The sequence below is a fragment of the Erpetoichthys calabaricus genome, chromosome 10, assembly GCF_900747795.2.
Source record: "Erpetoichthys calabaricus chromosome 10, fErpCal1.3, whole genome shotgun sequence".
Lineage (NCBI taxonomy): Eukaryota > Metazoa > Chordata > Cladistia > Polypteriformes > Polypteridae > Erpetoichthys > Erpetoichthys calabaricus.
The window spans coordinates 159,355,165-159,374,998 of record NC_041403.2 but is presented as its reverse complement, the minus strand read 5'-3'; positions in this window follow the sequence as shown (position 1 = coordinate 159,374,998).

Sequence of the window (19,834 nt, the reverse complement as noted above, 5' to 3'; positions counted from 1 at the left end):
AACATATGTATTATCTTTGTCATTCCAACAGATGGTGCATCACAAACATTTGCAGTAACACTTTCTATTGCTACAAATGTTTGTGATGCGCCATTTGTTGGAATACAAATTAAAAGCATTTTATTACTACATGCGTTGAAAGATACATTCCAATAGATCACGTCTTCCAGACATTAATGTTGAGGTCTACATTGATTGCTTAAATTTCAACCTATTTTAGAAGAGTAGTACATGTAGTCCATCTTAATCAATTTATGTCTGTGTATCCAGGGGTCTGTCCAGTCACTGTGTATCTGTCATTCCACCAGATGTTCCATCACAAACATTAACACTATTTTTTTGAATTCCATGCGAAATGGCACATAGCAGAGGCATATGCACTGCGTTGTCATCCCAACGGATGGTGCATCACAAACATGTTTAGTAATGCGTCTTTTGTGGAAATTAATCCTTTTTATTTGATATAAAGTGTCTGTGTTTGTCCATTTATATATCTAACAAGGGTTTGGCTATATAACACCATCTAGTGGGCATTTTTGGAAGTGCTTTTTAGACGTCCTGCTTTGGAACTCCCAATCATAACAGCTGTTTGGCATGGGATTCATAGAAGCAATGCTAATGTTTGGATGCACCATCTGTTGGAATGACAAGTGAAATGCATTTTTTTACTACAGGTATTATAAAATACATTTCAATAGATGGTGTACTGTAAATGTTAAGCTGAGGTCTACATTGATTATTTAGACTTCAACTCATCTTAGATGAGTGGCACAGCTAGACAATCTCAATAAAAAAATAAGTGTCTGTGTGTCCATCGCTATGTCTCTCTCATTCCAACAGATGGTGCTTAAAAACACTTCTTTTATGAATTAGATGCTAAATGGCATAAAACAAGGGCATATGCATTGCATTTGTCATTCTAACAGACTGCACATCACAAACATTTATAGTAATGCATTTTATTACTGCAAAGGTTTCTGAAGTGCCATCTCTTGGAATGACAAATGCAATGCATTTTATTACTACATGTGTTACACAATACAATGTTAAGACTGAAGTCAATTTTGATTATTTAGATTCTCAACCCACCTTAGATGAGTAGCATAGCTAGTATTTAAAAAAAGAAAACAGTACGCGTTCATCGACTTACATATAAATTCTCTACGTTTTGTCACTTTTTCTGTTTTCTTGTTGTTAATGTCCACCTGAGAACAAATAAAGATCTACAGTATCTCACAAAAGTAAGTACACCCCTCACATTTTTGTAAATATTTTATATTTTGAGACCTTATAACACGAACGAGTCACATGACTCCAGGGAGAGAAAATGGCTAATTGGGCACAATTTGGGCAATTTTCACTTAGGGGTGTACTCACTGTTGTTGCCAGTGGTTTAGACATTAATGGCCGTGTGTTGAGTTATTTTGAGAGGACAGCAAATTTACACTGTGATACAAGCTGTACATGGACTACTTGACATTGTATCAAAGTGTCATCTTCAGTACTGTCCCATGAAAAGATATATTAAAATATTTACAAAAATGTGAGGGGTGTACTCACTTTTGTCAGATACTCTATCTATCTATCTATCTATCTATCTATCTATCTATCTATCTATCTATCTATCTATCTATCTATCTATCTATCTATCTATCTAGGATTGATAAATATCACATGTCCAGGTTGCCTATTTAGCCTGATGGCTAAAGAGCTTGCATATAGAATGAATCCATCCATTCCTCCAAGACTGCAACTGATCTTGTGTCTGTACCTCGATAATAATAGATGACTATCCTCAAACAGATGTACATGAAGAATGCCACAAAACTAAACAACATGGGAGCTTCAGTGAGCCAGGAGGGCACCCCCACGAGAATTAGCACTTTCTACACTGATGCTGAACCCTGCAGTGCACAGGGTGCAATAAGGTCACCACTGTATTATCATCAACCGTCATCCACCACCAACACCAGCAGCACCACCACCACCAATATTTATTTATATATCACATTTTCATACATGAAGTAGCTCTAAGTGCTTTACAACAATAAAAAGTGAAAATGATAGCTAAAGAACAGTTATAAGTAAGAGAACTGTAATGTCCAACCTATTGGAATAACAAATTATGGTCAGGTAGACCACGTGGACAGGACAATAGGAATTTACAGCTTCAGGATGTTGGAGAAAATAAACTGGTGGGATTCCATGACCAAATGATTGCGCAGTGTTCTTTGGGCATTCCTAAGTCTATGACTGGGCCATCGTTAACAGAATACTTTGGTGGAACTCCTCTCTTCATCTTCTCAGCATGTCAGGTGACCACAGAGCAGGGGACACCACTGAGGTACCTGGAAAATAAGTAATAAATAGAATCATAAAAAAGTAGTTATTAATAAGCAGCCTATGAAATAGCAAATGAAATTGCATTTTAAAGATAGATGTGAAAGGCACTATATAATAGATAGATAGATAGATAGATAGATAGATAGATAGATAGATAGATAGATAGATAGATAGATAGATAGATAGATAGATAGATAGATAGATAGATACTTTATTAATCCCAAGAGGAAATTCACATACTCCAGCAGCAGCATATTGATAAAGAAAATATTAAATTAAAGAGTGATAACAATGCAGGTATACAGACAGTAACTTTGTATAATGTTAACGTTTACCCCCCGAGGTGGAATTGAAGAGTCGCATAGTTTGGTGGAGGAACGATCTCCTCAGTCTGTCAGTGGAGCAGGACGGTGACAGCAGTCTGTCGTTGAAGCTGCTCCTCTGTCTGGAGATGATCCTGTTCAGTGGATGCAGTGGATTCTCCATGATTGACAGGAGTCTGCTCAGCGCCCGTCGCTCTGCCACAGATGTTAAACTGTCCAGCTCCGTGCCTACAATAGAGCCTGCCTTCCTCACCAGTTTGTCCAGGCGTGAGGAGTCCCTCTTCTTTATGCTGCCTCCCCAGCACACCACCGCGTAGAAGAGGGCGCTCACCACAACCGTCTGATTGAACATCTGCAGCATCTTATTGCAGATGTTGAAGGACACCAGCCTTCTAAGGAAGTATAGTTGGCTCTCTCCTCTCTTGTACAGAGCATCAGTATTGGCAGTCCAGTCCAGTTTATCATCCAGCTGCACTCCCAGGTATTTATAGGTCTGTACCCTCTGCACACAGTAACCTCTGATGATCACGGGGTCCATGGGGGGCCTGGTCTCCTAAAATCCACCACCAGCTCCTTGGTTTTATAGATAGATAGATAGATAGATAGATAGATAGATAGATAGATAGATAGATAGATAGATAGATAGATAGATAGATAGATAGATAGATAGATAGATAGATAGATAGATAGATAGATAGATAGATAGATACCTTCACTTTGCTCAGAACGCACACTAGAATGACAAAAAGGAAGAAAGTTTAAAAAGAAATGTCTGACTTGCCAGTCTCAGTCCCAGTAAGGCCTTATGCAGGCGTATTGCTGTTGGTATTATAGAGCCCCCGTAGCATTTCTTAACCCCCTTCTGTCTCAATGATTTGTTGTCTGAATGTCCTCAGTGTTGGTGTGTCACAGAGAGGATGTGCAGTGTTGCTCATAATGGCACTCGGTTTCATTGTCATTTTCTCATCCACTTTGGGGTTTATTTTGGTGGTCATAATGTCCCATAATTGAGCCTGTCCTCCTAATTAGCTTCTTATTTCAGTGGGCCTCTATTGAAGTGATGTTACCAGCCCAGCACATCACAGCATAGTAAACCTCCGTGGTTAGCACAGAATTATAGAAGACATGTAGGGTGTCACTTTTCACATTAAAGTAATGCAAACTCCTAAGGGGAAAAAATGACCCTGCTCTGCCCTTTTCTTCTATTGTTCCTTTTAATTCTCTCTTTCCACTCTTAAAAATAAAGGCAGCAGGGCGATTCTTCAGAGTGATGCCATAGGGGTACCAGTTTTGGGTCCCAAAAGACCCATCCACTTGAAGGTCCCAGAAAGAACCCTCATTTATTTATATCCAAAACAAGATGTAAACAGCAAATAACCACGAATAGATGGTAACAGATTTGTAAAATGCACAGTGATGTATGAGTTTGAAAGGACTCTCGCTGCAAACAATAATACAAACAAGTCTTCTTACTTTCAAACATGAAAAATTTCATTTTTTTTTTTGTTGTTACACATGAGAATTAAAATTTTCAAAGCCCAAAGAACTAACTTCATATGAAAAGAACCTTTCCTTGAATGAAATGGTGCTTGGTCAAGCCATAGTTCTACGAGGGACGACACAACCCAGCAACGAACCGTCACATGTCCTTATTAAGAATGCACCTCCTGGGGGTCCAGAGTGTGTCCCATAACTGAGCCTGCCCTTTTACTCAGCTTGTTGATTCGGTGGGCTTGTCTTGAAGTGATGTTACCAGCCCAGCACGCCACAGTGTAAAAAATCTTACCGGTCATCACAGAGTTGTAGAAGATGTGAAAGGTGTTTGCAGCCTCTTTTGAAAAGAACCAATTACCTCCACGCCTCAGTATGACGTAATGCTAGTCATTTCTTACGTGATCAATTTACATCTTGCCTGAAGAAGGGGCCTGAGTTGCCTCGAAAGCTTGCATATTGTAATCTTTCTAGTTAGCCAATAAAAGGTGTCATTTTGCTTGGCTTTTCTCTACATTCATAATGGCTAACACGGTACAACACCCTAGTATTACGTGATCAAGAAAGCCAAATTAAATAAGCATTTTTTTTATGTTTTTAGAGTTTTTAAGTGAATTGGCCCAGCGCATCTCTAACGGTATGAAATATCGCAGATTTCTGTGAAGCCAAAAGCCGCCTCCCCAGTACTTTACGTTAGACGATCTGGTGACGATTCGGAGAGATGGCATCGGTTGTCCAGACAACGCGGGCATAATGCTGAACAGATAACTTCATATGACAAAAGATCGGAACTGTAGGACGGAGAGCATTGTCCCTCGATCCGTGTCCCACCCTAGACATTTTAAAGTCAGTTTTTGCCTTTCCTTGGCATTTGTCCAGGAAAAGGCTAAAGATCGGATTGAAGGGGAAAGCCTTGTGTTGTTTCAGCTGAACGTCCTCCAGAAACGCTAGCAAATAAACTAAACAATAACAGACGCACACTTCTTGTTTTTTTATTGATGTTATTGCTCGTGTCCTTTCCTACAGTTATCTCCTCTTTCCGACCCTTGACAGCAGGGCGCAGCGCCTAAAGGAGCTTTTCGAGCGTTATCTTTGGAGCCGGGGGTTTCGCGATACCCTATCTGCCGTTTCACACCTCTTTTGTTCAAAACAGATTAAAGCCACAGGGGCTTCATTTGGTGGGCGAGGCGGTGATTACGACGGAGGAGGGAGGCCCGCGGTCCTCTTTGACAAGTCGGTGACTGTCCTTCTGTTTGGGGTCTGCGTTAGGGGGACAAGGCGTCGTTTCGGAAAGCCTTTTCTGTGGGGCTTATCCTTCAGTCTACTTCAGTTATTCCACTCCTAATAAATACATAAATACATTTAAAAATTGAAAAAGTTTCATTGTCTTTATGTTGGAATGAAGAAAACCTATGAATACAGGCAGTTAGTTTTCAATCCGTCGCACCTCCTGGCTGCTGTATTCCATTCCAACCAATGTCTTCTTTTAGCTGTTAATGTCTTCTGTTACTTGACATTCTGCTTCTTTCTTTCTTTCTTTCTTTCTTTCTTTCTTTCTTTCTTTCTTTCTTTCTTTCTTTCTTTCTTTCTTTCTTTCTTTCTTTCTTTCTTTCTTTGAATTAATCCACAAATCACAAACCACTGAATGAAATACTAATGTAAATGCATAGGAATTTTGAGTTTTAGCATTTTGTTCTTGTCAATGTTCTGGTTATTCACTCCACTATTTATAACTAGCTGTGCATTTTGGGTTAAAATCTTAACTAATCAACATAGTAAAGATAGATAGATAGATAGATAGATAGATAGATAGATAGATAGATAGATAGATAGATAGATAGATAGATAGATAGATAGATAGATAGATAGATAGATAGATAGATACTTTATTAATCCCAAGGGGAAATTCACATACTCCAGCAGCAGCATACTGATACAAAAAGCAACATTAAATTAAAGAGTGATAACAATGCAGGTAAAAACAGACAATAACTTTATATAATGTTAACGTTTACCCCCCTGGTGGAATTGAAGAGTCACATAGTGTGGTGGAGGAACGATCTCCTCAATCTGTCAGTGGAGCAGGACGGTGACAGCAGTCTGTCGCTGAAGCTGCTCCTCTGTCTGGAGATGATCCTGTTCAGTGGATGCAGTGGATTCTCCATGATTGACAGGAGTCTGCTCAGCGGCTTTCACTCCGCCACAGATGTCAGACTGTCTAGCTCCATGCCAACAATAGAGCCTGCCTTCCTCACCAGTTTGTCCAGGCGTGAGGTGTCCCTCTTCTTTATGTTGCCTCTCCAGCACACCACCGCGTAGAAGAGGGCGCTCACCACCACCATCTGATAGAACATCTGCAGCATCTTATTGCAGATGTTGAAGGACACAAGTCTTCTAAGGAAGTATAGCCGGCTCTGTCCTTTCTTACACAGAGCATCAGTATTGGCAGTCCAGTCTAATTTATCGTCCAGCTGCACTCCCAGGTATTTATAGGTCTGCACCCTCTGCACACAGTCACCTCTGATGATCACGGGGTCTGTGAGGGGTCTGGGCCTCCTAAAATCCACCACCAGCTCCTTGGATTTGCTGGTGTTCAAGTGTAGGTGGTTTGAGTCGCACCATTTAACAAAGTCCTTGATGAGGTTCCTATACTCCTCCTCCTGCCCACTCCTGATGCAGCCCACGATAGCAGTGTCGTCAGCGAACTTTTGCACATCGCAAGACTCCGAGTTGTATTGGAAGTCCGATGTATATAGGTTGAACCAGACCGGAGAAAGTACAGTGCCCTGCGGCGCTCCTGTGTTGCTGACCACAATGTCAGACCTGCAGTTCCCGAGATGTACATACTGAGGTCTATCTGTAAGATAGTCCACGATCCATGCCACTAGGTGTGAATCTACTCCCATCTCTGTCAGCTTGTCCCTAAGGAGCAGAGGTTGGATGGTGTTGAAGGTGCTAGAGAAGTCCAGAAACATAATTCTTACTGCACCACTGCCTCTGTCCAAGTGGGAGAGGGATCGGTGTAGCATGTAGATGATGGCATCCTCCGCTCCCACCTTCTCCTGGTATGCGAACTGCAGAGGGTTGAGGGCGTGTTGGACCTGTGGCCTCAGGTGGTGAAGCAGCAGCCTCTCCATGGTCTTCATCATGTGTGACGTCAGAGCGACAGGCCGGAAGCCATTCAGCTCACTAGGACGGGATATCTTTGGGACTCTCCCCTGTTCCAGGCTCAGGTTGAAGATGCGCTGTAGAGGACTCCCCAGCTCCAACACACAGGCCTTCAGCAGTTGTGGTGTTACTCCATCTGGAAAGGACTCAGAATAGGAAGTCAGAATAACATGAAGGATGTTCTATGGAGTGGACTGGACATCATTACTGGACTCAAGCAATACAGGGCTTGGATGCTAGAGGGGGACGTAGACTAATTTTTAAACACATTTTCCCACAAGGGTGGCATGGTGGTGCAGGCCTGGGTTCGCTTCCTGGGTCCTCCCTGGGTGAAGTTTGCTCTGGTTTCCTCCCACAGTCCAAAGACATGCAGGTTAGGTGTATTGGTGATCCTCAATTGTGCTTGGTGTGTGGGTTGGCGCCCTGCCCGGGAATGGTTCCTGCCTTGTGGAACATAAACAGTACATGTAATAGAAAGTAAATACATCTTTGTTAATACCCGTCTGTCACAAATCACTCCTGACACTCTTCTCCACCCATTCCACCCTGTCTGCACTCTCTTCTTCACTTCTCTCCCACAATCCCCATTACTCTGTACCGTTGATCCCAAGTATTTAAACTCATCCACCTTCGCCAGCTCTACTCCCTCCTCCTCATCATTCCACTGACCTCCCTCTCAGTCACACACATGTATTCTGTCTTGTTCCTACTGATCATCATTCATCTCCTCTCTATAATAAGTTAAATTATTGAAAAATGTTTACCTCTTATTTTGCACACTAGCCTATAATGTGGAAACGGCACTTCTGGAATCAGCCTTGGATGCGCTGCCTGTTTATCACACACCAGCGGTCGATGCTGAGTCACCTTAACGGTGCGCCTTCAGGCCCTTTACAATAATTGGTTGTGAATGGGAAATGTAAGGAGTCTGCTCGTGGGAATAGTAAGATCCCAGGTGACGCATATTCGCTAAAAGCTTGAGGGGAAGAAATTTACAAGACCACCTTCAGCTTCAAGGCTGTCAAAACAATTTAATTATTACCTCCATGTGTCATTGAGATCAAAAACTTACCTTTCTTGTCTTATGATTGTTTAGTTGCTTTTACACTCATCGTTAAAGGAAATGTCTTCAGCATGATGGCATTTGAAGGTTTTGACAATGTAATCCAGGATTTTGAGATACAAGTAAGCAATTGGTGACATCCACTGCCATCACATTATACCCGGGCCTAAAACTAGGAAAAGTTCTCCCTGCAGCACTCCCATGAGTCACTGCAAGGACCGTCTGTTGGGACTACAACTCCCATGCAGACCTGCAGAAGTGCACATGGGAGATCCACCAGAGCAGTGCTGCCACGTATCACCCTGTTTGAGCACATGGCCCTAGGAGGCTGCTTCACTTGATCCATCCATTGCAAAGGCTTCCTGGCTAGGCAAGGAACCATCCATCCTGGCTGGGAGGCCAACAACTTCTCCATATTAATGAAAAATCTAAACAGAGATCTCCTTGATATCCTTTTGGCGTCTCCTAGACCAGGGGTTCTCAAAGTCAGTCCTGGGGGTCTGCTGTGGCTTCAGGTTTTTGTTCCAACTAGCTACATAATCAGTGACAACACCTGATAACACTGAGCTCAATTAATTAGCTGGTGTTTTTTTTTTCTCTTCTCTTGTTCTACATTAATAAAGCACTGCAGCATGATTTTTACATTTATAAAACATTTAGGAATATTTCCATTTTTACTATAGATTTAAATGCTTAATTCCCTTTTATTGATTTCATTATATGTTGCCCTTTCTCTGTGCAGTTTGCTCCCTTCATTGTGTCTTAATAATGACAACCAGCAGAGCAGACAGCCAGGCAAACAACACTGAATCCCACTAATTAGTAAATAATGGATTAATTAAATAATTAGAACACAATATTGTGGATCTCCATCGACAAATATATATATATATATATATATATATATATATATATATATATATATATATATATATATATATATATATATATATATATCATTGCATTCGTAGTCTGAGTCCCGACCTGATTGTCTGGGTGGTTACCTACCAGGTAGTGCATGTGGTTGGTGTGCCCTCGGCAAACATCCGCCATGGTGCCCTCTTCAGTTGCGGACCAACCACAAGCGTTACCTGGTAGGTAACCACCCATACAATCAGGTCGGGACTCAGACTACAAATGCAATGAATGTAATTACTCCAGACCTACAGACTGTCAAATAAACGAACCACACGCCGTGGCGCAGCGTAAAGGGGCTTCATCTCTGACGTCCAAGGTTTGATCCCCACTAGGTGAGCGGTAGAGCGTGTACGCCTGATGAGCTCAAATGAGGGCGAAACACGTGTCACATACTCTTTGCATTATTTGACAGTAAACTATGCAACATATATATATATATATTGTGGCAAGCAGCCCGGACACAGACAGGCAGACAGCGATGGTTTACACCCAAGCACATGTTTACTCATATTTACACTGTCCCGCACACAACCCAGTGCCCCTGCACCAAATCACCGGGTATACGGGTTTACCTTTACATTCTGTTTTTATGTAATGTATTAAGATAATTTTTTAGGCAATGTATTAATGGATTAAGTTGAGTTTGCAACGAAATTAAAGTGCTTTGGGGGCATACTGTATTTAGTGTTTAAAGCACTGTCGGGCAATTGGTGCGCTGTGGAATTTTCTAGGGGCGCCGCGAAAACTTTAGTAAAATATTTAAAATTGCTAGTGTTTTTGAACTTTTGGTTGATTAAAAAGATAATGTTTAAAAAAATAAATAATAATTAAAAAGTCTCATTGTTAGAAGATCTCGCTCACTGTACAGAAATGAAGTCTAAGAAACGTGAGAGACTTCAAATGATCGACAAGGAAATGCGCGCCTGTCTTTTGAAAACTGATCCTCACATCAATCTCATATGTGCTGAAAAACAATCTCAACGTTCACATTAATTAAATTTAAGATTTATCCTTTGATTCCTTTATTAATAAAATGTCTTTCAAACTTGTAAAATTAACTGTTTTTATTGGCGATTGTCCATAGATTGTGTTGTCACGACTTTATTTATTGGAAGTCCCTCAGGTGCACCGCGAAAGAAAATTTTTGGACTTAGTGCGCTGCAGCTCGAAAAAGGTTGCCTTTCACTGGTTTAAAGTATAAAAATTGGCATTTAAAAGGCATTTTTTAACCACATCCAAAAGTCACAGTCTTTCACAATTTGCGGGTGCTCTAGGGACGTAACCCCTGAGAATTTTGGGGGTGTACTGCATATATATATATATATATATATATATATATATATATATATATATATATATATATATATATATATATATATATTGTAACAGAGGCACTGTCAACGTCAGACATCAGATAAAAGTCCAAAGATGAATATTTATTATAATAATAAAGTGCACAAAGCACCACCACTTCACTATACTCAATAACAAATCAATAATCAAATAACAATAACCAATAAACAATCCTCTACTCCCAGACGCTTGGCCACCCTGCCTCCCAACTCAGCTCAAGCCCCGTGAGGGACGTCTTCCTCCAGGAGTGCCCATCAGTCGGGCCCTGGCTACGTTGTCTAGCCTCCTCAGAGAACCTAGGGGGAACGTTATAACGGGTATCCCTCTGATCCCCTGTCCTCCGAGGACAACTTCGCCATACGTGGCCCGGCTGACGACAGTTATAGCAGATCTGCCGTCCTCCTGGTAGCCTTCCTCCGCGAGACTGGAAACACCTCGGAAACTCTGTCTCCGCCCTTTTCTCCGACGAGAGAGGTTAGAGATAGATAGATAGATAGATAGATAGATAGATAGATAGATAGATAGATAGATAGATAGATAGATAGATAGATAGATAGATAGATAGATAATTTTGACAGACACTATATAATAGATAGATAGATAGATAGATAGATAGATAGATAGATAGATAGATAGATAGATAGATAGATAGATAGATAGATAGATAGATAGATAGATAGATAGATAGATAGATAGATAGATAATTTTGACAGACACTATATAATAGATAGATAGATAGATAGATAGATAGATAGATAGATAGATAGATAGATAGATAGATAGATAGATAGATAGATAGATAGATAGATAGATAGATAGATAGATAGATTTGCCCACTAAGGTCCTCTGATTCTGCCAATCTTGTTGTGCCCCACACTAACCTACACTCTGTGGGTGACAGGACCTTCAGCTTTATTGCGCCCAGCTGTTTCGGTCCTTGGCCTGCTCATACCCGCACCACCTCAATCTGCTCATTTGGGGTCAGAGACATTCCATTTGCCACTCTTTCACCTGGTTGTGTGAGCTGACCCTTCCATACCCGAGACTCACTGGCAGCCTGGCATCAGTGCTGATGGACTAAAGCAGCCGGGAGATGCATCTGCAGTAATCTCTGAGTGGTTTTATGCCAGCCTTTCCAGGTAGTCCTGGCCACCTCAGGAGTATGTCCCCATCAGGTCCAGTCCCTGGGCCACTACAAAATTTTCTTTTCTATTGCTCTGTGTTTTCGACGTGCTGCTAAAAAAATATTTTGGCATTTTTTATTGTTAAAAGATATACTCAGCGTAATTTGAAATGTTTGTGTTTCTTTTAATACTTTTTGAAAAAGAAGTTGACCACTAGAGGGCGCAGGAGCATTACATTATCACCAGCCACAAAGAAGAACTGGTTGACATTTTTTTTTTTTTATTTCTCACAATTTTATTTTCAAATGTATTAGAGGTGTGTTGCGTGCAATCAGCCCTGGACAATAATGCATTCCACCACAGGGCGGACACTCGCACTCATTGACTTCTGGCATTGCTGATTAATTTGGCATAACTATTAATTGTGACATTTGGAAGGAAATCAGGTGTAACCGGTGAACAACCTGCCCATGTATCGTTGCAACTCAAACTCTCACTCAGAGCTGCTGGATGTCAACTCAAACCACTGGAATCAGATTGCGGAGGACAGCAGTGTTAGCCAGTCGAGTGAAAGGAAACCTCCCCTCTAACCAGTGACCAGCTGGGCATCTGACTGTGTGGGCATCTTCTGTTCACAGTCGGGTCTTTCCACTTTAGTCTTGCTCCACCAATGTACAACCCCAATTCCAATGAAGTCGGGACGTTGTGTAAAACGTAAATAAAAACAGAATATAATGATTTGCAAATCCTTTTCAACCTATATTCAACTGAATACTCTACGAAGACAAGATATCGAATGTTCAAACTGACAAACTTTGTTGTTGTTTTGTAAATCTTCACTCATTTTGAATTTGATGCCTGCAACACGTTCCGAAAAATCTGGGACAGGGGCAGCAAAAGACTGGGAAAGTTGAGGAATGTTCAAAAAACACCTGTGTTGAATATTCCACATGTGAACAGGTTAATTGGAAACAGGTGTTTGTCATGAATGGGTATAAAAGGAGCATCCCCAAAAGGCTCAGTTGTTCACAAGTAAGGATGGGGCGAGGTTCACCACTTTGTGAACAACTGCGTGGGCAAATAGTCCAGCAGTTTAAGAACAATGTTTCTCAACGTACAATTGCAAGGAATCTAGGGATTTCATAATCTACTGTCCATAATATCATCAAAAGATTCAGAGAATCTGGAGAAATCTCTGCACGTAAGCGGCAAGGCCGAATACCAACACTGGATGCCCGTGACCTTCGATCCCTCAGGCGGCACTGCATTAAAAACCGACATCATTCTGTAAAGGATATTACCACGTGGGCTCAGGAATACTTCAGAAAACCATTGTCAGTTAACACAGTTCGTCGCTACATCTACAAATGCAAGTTAAAACTCTACCATGCAAAGCAAAAGCCATATATCAACAACACCCAGAAACGCCGCCGGCTACATCTGAGATGGACTGACGCAAAGTGGAAAAGTGTGCTGTGGTCTGACGAGTCACACATTTCAAATTGTTTTTGGAAATCATGGACGTCGTGTCCTCCGGGCCAAAGAGGAAAAGGACCATCCGGATTGTTATCAGCGCAAAGTTCAAAAGCCAGCATCTGTGATGGTATGGGGGTGTGTTAGTGCCCATGGCATGGGTAACTTGCACATCTGTGAAGGCACCATTACAGGTACATACAGGTTTTGGAGCAACATATGCTGCCGTCCAAGTGACGTCTTTTTCAGGGACGTCCCTGCTTATTTCAGCAGGACAATGCGAAGACACATTCTGCATGTGTTACAACAGCATGGCTTCGTAGTAAAAGAGTACGGGTACTAGACTGGCCTGCCTGCAGTCCAGTCCTGTCTCCCATTGAAAATGTGTGGCGCATTATGAAGCGCAAAATACGACAACGGAGACCCCGGACTGTTGAGCAACTGAAGTTGTACATCAAGCAAGAATGGGAAAGAATTCCACCTCCACAGCTTCAACAATTAGTGTCCTCAGTTCCCAAACGCTTATTGAGTGTTCTTAAAAGGAAAGGTGATATAACACAGTGGTTAATATGCCCCTGTCCCAGCTTTTTTGGAACGTGTTGCAGGCATCAAATTCAAAATGAGTGAAGATTTGCAAAGCGACAATAAAGTTTATCAGTTTGAACATTCGACATCTTGTCTTTGTATTGTATTCAGTTGAGTATAGGTTGAAAAGGATTTGCAAATCATTGTATTCTGTTTTTATTTACACAACGTCCCACCTTCATTGGAATTGGGGTTGTACTACGAGGAAGTATTTCTTCTTGCGCCACCACCATCTACTCAAAGCACCGTGATGTTCCAACAGTGATGGATTAAAAGCCAGAAGTCTGCATGACTATCATCATCAAGTCCTTCCGTGAGAACCCTAAATACAAAGAGGACTATTTCATTTATGTTGGGTAGAATGCCCAGAGGGGACTGGGTGGTCTCGTGGCCTGGAACCCCTGCAGATTTTATTTTTCTCTCCAGCCGTCTGGAGTTTTTTTTTGTTTTCTCTGTACCCCCTGGCCATCGGACCTTACTCTTTCTCTATGTTAGCTAATGTTGTCTTATTTTAATTTCTTATTTTGTCTTTTATTTTTCTTTTCTTCATTATGTAAAGCACTTTGAGCTACTTTTTTTGCATGAAAATGTGCTATATAAATAAATGTTGTTGTTGTTGTTATTTATGCTTTAAGGGTTAGTGGGGACCAACCCTACCAGATGCTGTGCTTCATAAGCTATGAGGGTCCCTTAGTAATTTAACTTATTATTTAAATGTTTATAAAACCCCTCAACTTTGTCTTCTTAAAATTTTTTTCCGCTTCTAAGGGACGGCCAGAAGCTCAACCCAGCCGGGACGACCCAAAAATGGCAGGATGGGGGAAAGCAGCTTTTGGACACTGCCTCCCCCAAGACGTTAGATGGCAGTTCCCTTGGAGTATAGCGGTGCCCTGGATTCCCACAGGGCATCCTGGGACTTGGAGTTCGCTATCTCAGCTCTGTTGGGTGCCACCAGGGGGTGGTGTGGAAGGACCAGGGGAGTTGTGCTTCACTTATAGCCCCGAATTACTTCGGGGCTGATTAAAGAACTTAAATTCTGCATTTGACTTGGAAGTGCTGACAAGTCACGTGGGAGGAAGAACAGAAGCACTTCCAGGTCAGCGAGCAAGCCAGAGTCGGGTGGAGGTGGACAAAGCTTGCTGGGAGGTATGGAGGAGGAAATATATAAAGAGAGAAAGAGAATTGTGTTGGTTATTGTGTGTCACAAAACGAGTCTGAGACAGAAAAAAGTTTTGGGGCAGCCACCCATATAGTCTCAAATCCTTGGCTGCAAAGCTGTAGTGATCAAAACGGTAGCACTGAAGTGCATACAATCGAGTCCAAGATCAGACTGAGGAATAAGGACAAAGGGCAGGGTTTTAAAGGGGAAGACAGGAAGTGAGATCATAAGGATCAGGGATGTGTTCATTCTCCACTGGTTCGGGCCCGGACGTGACGTCAGAGGAGCCAGAGCCAGTAAGGACTCCTACCATTGGCTCGGTCCCGGAAATGATGTCACGAGAGTCAGGTGGAATCTCCCGGGAATGGTCTGCAGGCAAGAAAGGAAAAGAGTCAGTGCACTCTGCCACCTCCCGGCATCTCTCAGAACTGCTGTCACTCAAGCCCTTTAGCTGCCTCCCATGCGCACGTGTGTGACATGTGTTATTTGCCTGTTATTTGTGGCCATGGTGCTTAGGGGCACTTATTTATAGAAGAAAGAAGAATTAAAATACTTCTGAGTGCTTTTATCTGGTGTCCTGAGTGTATGTCTGTTGGTTTTAAAGGGGCAACAGCGACCCCTCGGGTTCACACCCTTGCTTTTTGTAGTACGTGAAATTCTCTTGCAAGTTTCTGACTGAAGATGCTGACTCAGTTGGCCATGCAGTGTTCCCTGTACACCTTGGGTGTGTGCTTACGTGCAGCCTGAACCACTGGAAAGGGGGACACCCTCACAAACATCAAGTGGCATGGGGGGTCTCCAGACACAAAGGGCTGCCTGTGCCGTCAGGGTAGGGTCCCTGGGTGACCCTGTTTCCGTGTTCAGGCTCTTCACTACGTAGATCTGAACAGGATGCTCCAAATCCCATCTGCAGCCTGCTTAGATGCCAGGAGTGACGGCTACTCTACTTCATCGTGTCTCCTTTTCTTTTACATCTCTAATTCTAGACAATTAGACAGAAAACCGGAACACACACGAGATAAAGTTACACTTTTTATTCTTACATAGATTAATTGAAGATTTCCAATCATGCCTGAAATATAAGCAGAGCAAAACGACTTTCAGCAAATTTGATCAATAAAAGTCTAGCTACCAGGTGGCTCTCTGTCTTAGATAGATAGATAGATAGATAGATAGATAGATAGATAGATAGATAGATAGATAGATAGATAGATAGATAGATAGATAGATAGATAGATAGATGTGAAAGGCACTATATAATAGATAGATAGATAGATAGATAGATAGATAGATAGATAGATAGATAGATAGATAGATAGATAGATAGATAGATGTGAAAGGCACTATATAATAGATAGATAGATAGATAGATAGATAGATAGATAGATAGATAGATAGATAGATAGATAGATAGATAGATAGATAGATAGATAGAGTATGAAAGGCACTATATAATAGATAGATAGATAGATAGATAGATAGATAGATAGATAGATAGATAGATAGATAGATAGATAGATAGATAGATAGATAGATAGATAGATAGATACATACTTTATTAATCCCAAGGGGAAATTCACATACTCCAGCAGCAGCATACTGATACAAAAAAAAAACCAATATTAAATTAAAGATTGATAATAATGCAGGTAAAAACAGACAATAACTTTGTATAATGTTAACATTTACCCCCCCTGGGTGGAATTGAAGAGTCGCAAAGTTTGGGGGAGGAACGATCTCCTCAGTCTGTCAGTGGAGCAGGACGGTGACAGCAGTCTGTCGCTGAAGCTGCTCCTCTGTCTGGAGATGATCCTGTTCAGTGGATGCAGTGGATTCTCCATGATTGACAGGAGTCTGCTCAGCGCCCGTCTCTCTGCCACGGATGTCAGACTGTCCAGCTCCGTGCCTACAATAGAGCCTGCTTTCCTCACCAGTTTGTCCAGGCGTGAGGCGTCCCTCTTCTTTATGCTGACTCCCCAGCACACCACCGTGTAGAAGAGGGCGCTCGCCACAACCGTCTGATAGAACATCTGCAGCATCTTATTGCAGATGTTGAAGGACGCCAGCCTTCTAAGGAAGTATAGTCGGCTCTGTTCTCTAGTCAGTCTAGTCTGTAGGTGAAAGAGACACGTCCTTCCTCTTTATTCCTCACATGTAGTTTCACAAAAGAAACAACATAAATCCTGCCTTGGAGCGCCGCCATATCAAGTAAGCTGGCAACGTCAAGTCCACTTTTACTTTCACCTGAATGTTTAACATCAGTGTTTCATTTGCAGTGTGCACTCCAAAGAAGGCCATATGCCCTTCACATTCATTCTTTCTAAAAATTTCCTCTTGCCATTGTTTAATACACAGTTGTAAACATCGACGATCTCAGCGTTCCATGATTTAATCTCATTGTTGTAAATGTCTCTCTTTGTGTCTGAACATGTTCTGAATGTGGATACCCTTTGATATTATCTGAGATGAAGTTAAACAAATTGGGAGAGAAAGGAATGCCGCTGTCATCAGACTAGATCGTGTCAAATGAAACAAGCTATCGGCGGCAAACATTTAGATACTGATTCCAAAAAATATAAAATAAAAATGAATTATTAATATGGAATGAAAGCAGCTGCCAGACCTTGAATCATGGCTTTCGGTTCCTTTCATTGAGTGACACTGCAAGGTCATAGCCAGAAAGTACAATGCAGTCACTGTGTATCTCCACCACCATGGAGCTGAAGCTGAGCAGTTTTGCCAATCGCCTTAAGGACTGACAATGACATTTTTGCGTCTGTGGCCACCAAATCAAACAGGAGATCCTCAACTCCTTACCTGCACCTGGAAATTCTGTCCATAAAAATGATGAAAATTCAATTAGAAGACACTCGGCTTCAGCACTCACTCGTAACACAATGCACTGGACCCTTATGACGCCACCTGCAGGTCGAAGGCCCACTGGAGGACGGTTCCATGTTGCTCATTTGCTGCTGTTTTTGCAGATGATTGGGTCCTGCTGGCTTCACTGGACTGTGATGTCAGACACACGTTGGGGTGGTTTGCAGCAGAGTGTGAAGAGTCCGGGATGAAGATTGGCACTTCCAAGTCGGAAGTCATGATTCTCAGCTGGAAAAAGGGTGGAGTGCCCTACTCAAGAATGTGGATGAGGTGCAGTCTCATATAGAGAAGTTTCAGCACCTCAAGGTCTTGCTCACGAGTGTTCGAGGAAGGGAACAGGAGATCGACAGGCAGTTCGGAGCAGCGTCTACTGTCATTTGAATGTTGCACTGGTCAGCCGTGATTAGGTTAGGTTTTAGGAGAAAGTGGAGTTCCCATAAGTTCTGATCACACTACTGTAATGTTGAATTAGATGCTTTCAGTCTTATGGGTGCTCCGAATGCACTGGCCATCAATACTAATTTGCTTTGGACTGACATTTCCACCTCATCTGATTTTAGGGTTAGCGGTAGGGTTAGGGTTAGTTGTAGCGGGCTACATAACAGTAGGTATTTTTTGTGTTTGTGCTGAGTTGCGTTTTGTTCACATTGTCCCGTTTTACTATTGTGTGTGTGTGTAAGTAAATGTTCTCCCCAGAAAACAAACGGGGAAGGACAATGCGGGGTGACCGCGACCCCGAGACTGGAATTTCCTGTTGCATCCGGGATACTTGTTATTTAAACGTAAGGAGAGTAAGAAGAAGTGGATCAAAAATAAAGGAGAGAAGGAGAGGAGAAAGGAGTCATTTTCACGTTCATCTTCCAAATCATCACCTGCAATCATTGCGCAACTTTACCGTTTGCTTTTTCATTTTCCGGAACTGCATTGAAACAGCCAGTGAGAAGAAACCCCGGGGTTCGAATTTCATTCAGCCATTGCCGAGGGTGAGAACGTTTTGTGTTGTTTTCGGAAAGGAGCAAAATATCATTTCAGACAGTATTTATTTAATTCGGGACTTCAGTAACTCAAGGGAAGGCTTTGTATTTTCTTTTATTACTTGTGCAAGACGACTGGGGACCCTACCCAGCCAGGACGTCTGGACGGACCATGAGAGGGATGATACCTTCCCTGGGCCATGAGAGGGCAGCCGCCCTGGTTTGCTTGGGGGGGCCACTGAAACAGAGCTGGGAAGCTCATCCCTATGGGTGGACGTGGCCACCACTAGGGGTGCCCGGACGGTTATGGAACCCTGGATGGCAGCACTTCCTGGTGTGGCGGAAGTGCTGCCGGAAGAAATGCCAGGGGTACCTGGAGTGCTTCCGGGTTCTCACCTGACACTTTCGCCACACCAGGAAGTTTCGTCGGACGGAACACCTGGAGCTATTCCGCGTTATTATAAAAGGGGCCGCCTTTCTCCATTAGAGGAAGGAGACGGAGCTTGTGAGGAGGGGAGTGGAGGTCAAAGAAAGAGAAAGAGAGAAAGGAAAAGAGAAAGGAGACAGTTGTTGGTAACAAGGCATTATGGTGCTTATAGAAAATAAATGTGTGTGTTTTGGACATCCTGGTGTCTGTCTGTCTGTGTCAGGGGGCTGTCTTTCCACCTACAGTGGAACCTCGGTTCACGACCATAATTCGTTCCAAACCTATGGTCGTAAACCGATTTGGTTGTGAACCGAAGCAATTTCCCCCATAGGATTGTATGTAAATACAATGAATCCGTTCCAGACTGTACAAACGGTATATAAATATTTTTTTTAAAGATTTTTTAAGCACAAATATAGTTAATTACAACATAGAGTGCACAGTGTAATAGTAAACTAATGCAAAAACATTGAATAACACTGACACAAACATCCAGGCTCCCTGCTCAGCTGCACAGGCAGGCTGTCTCTCTCTCTCAGCAGCACACCAGCCC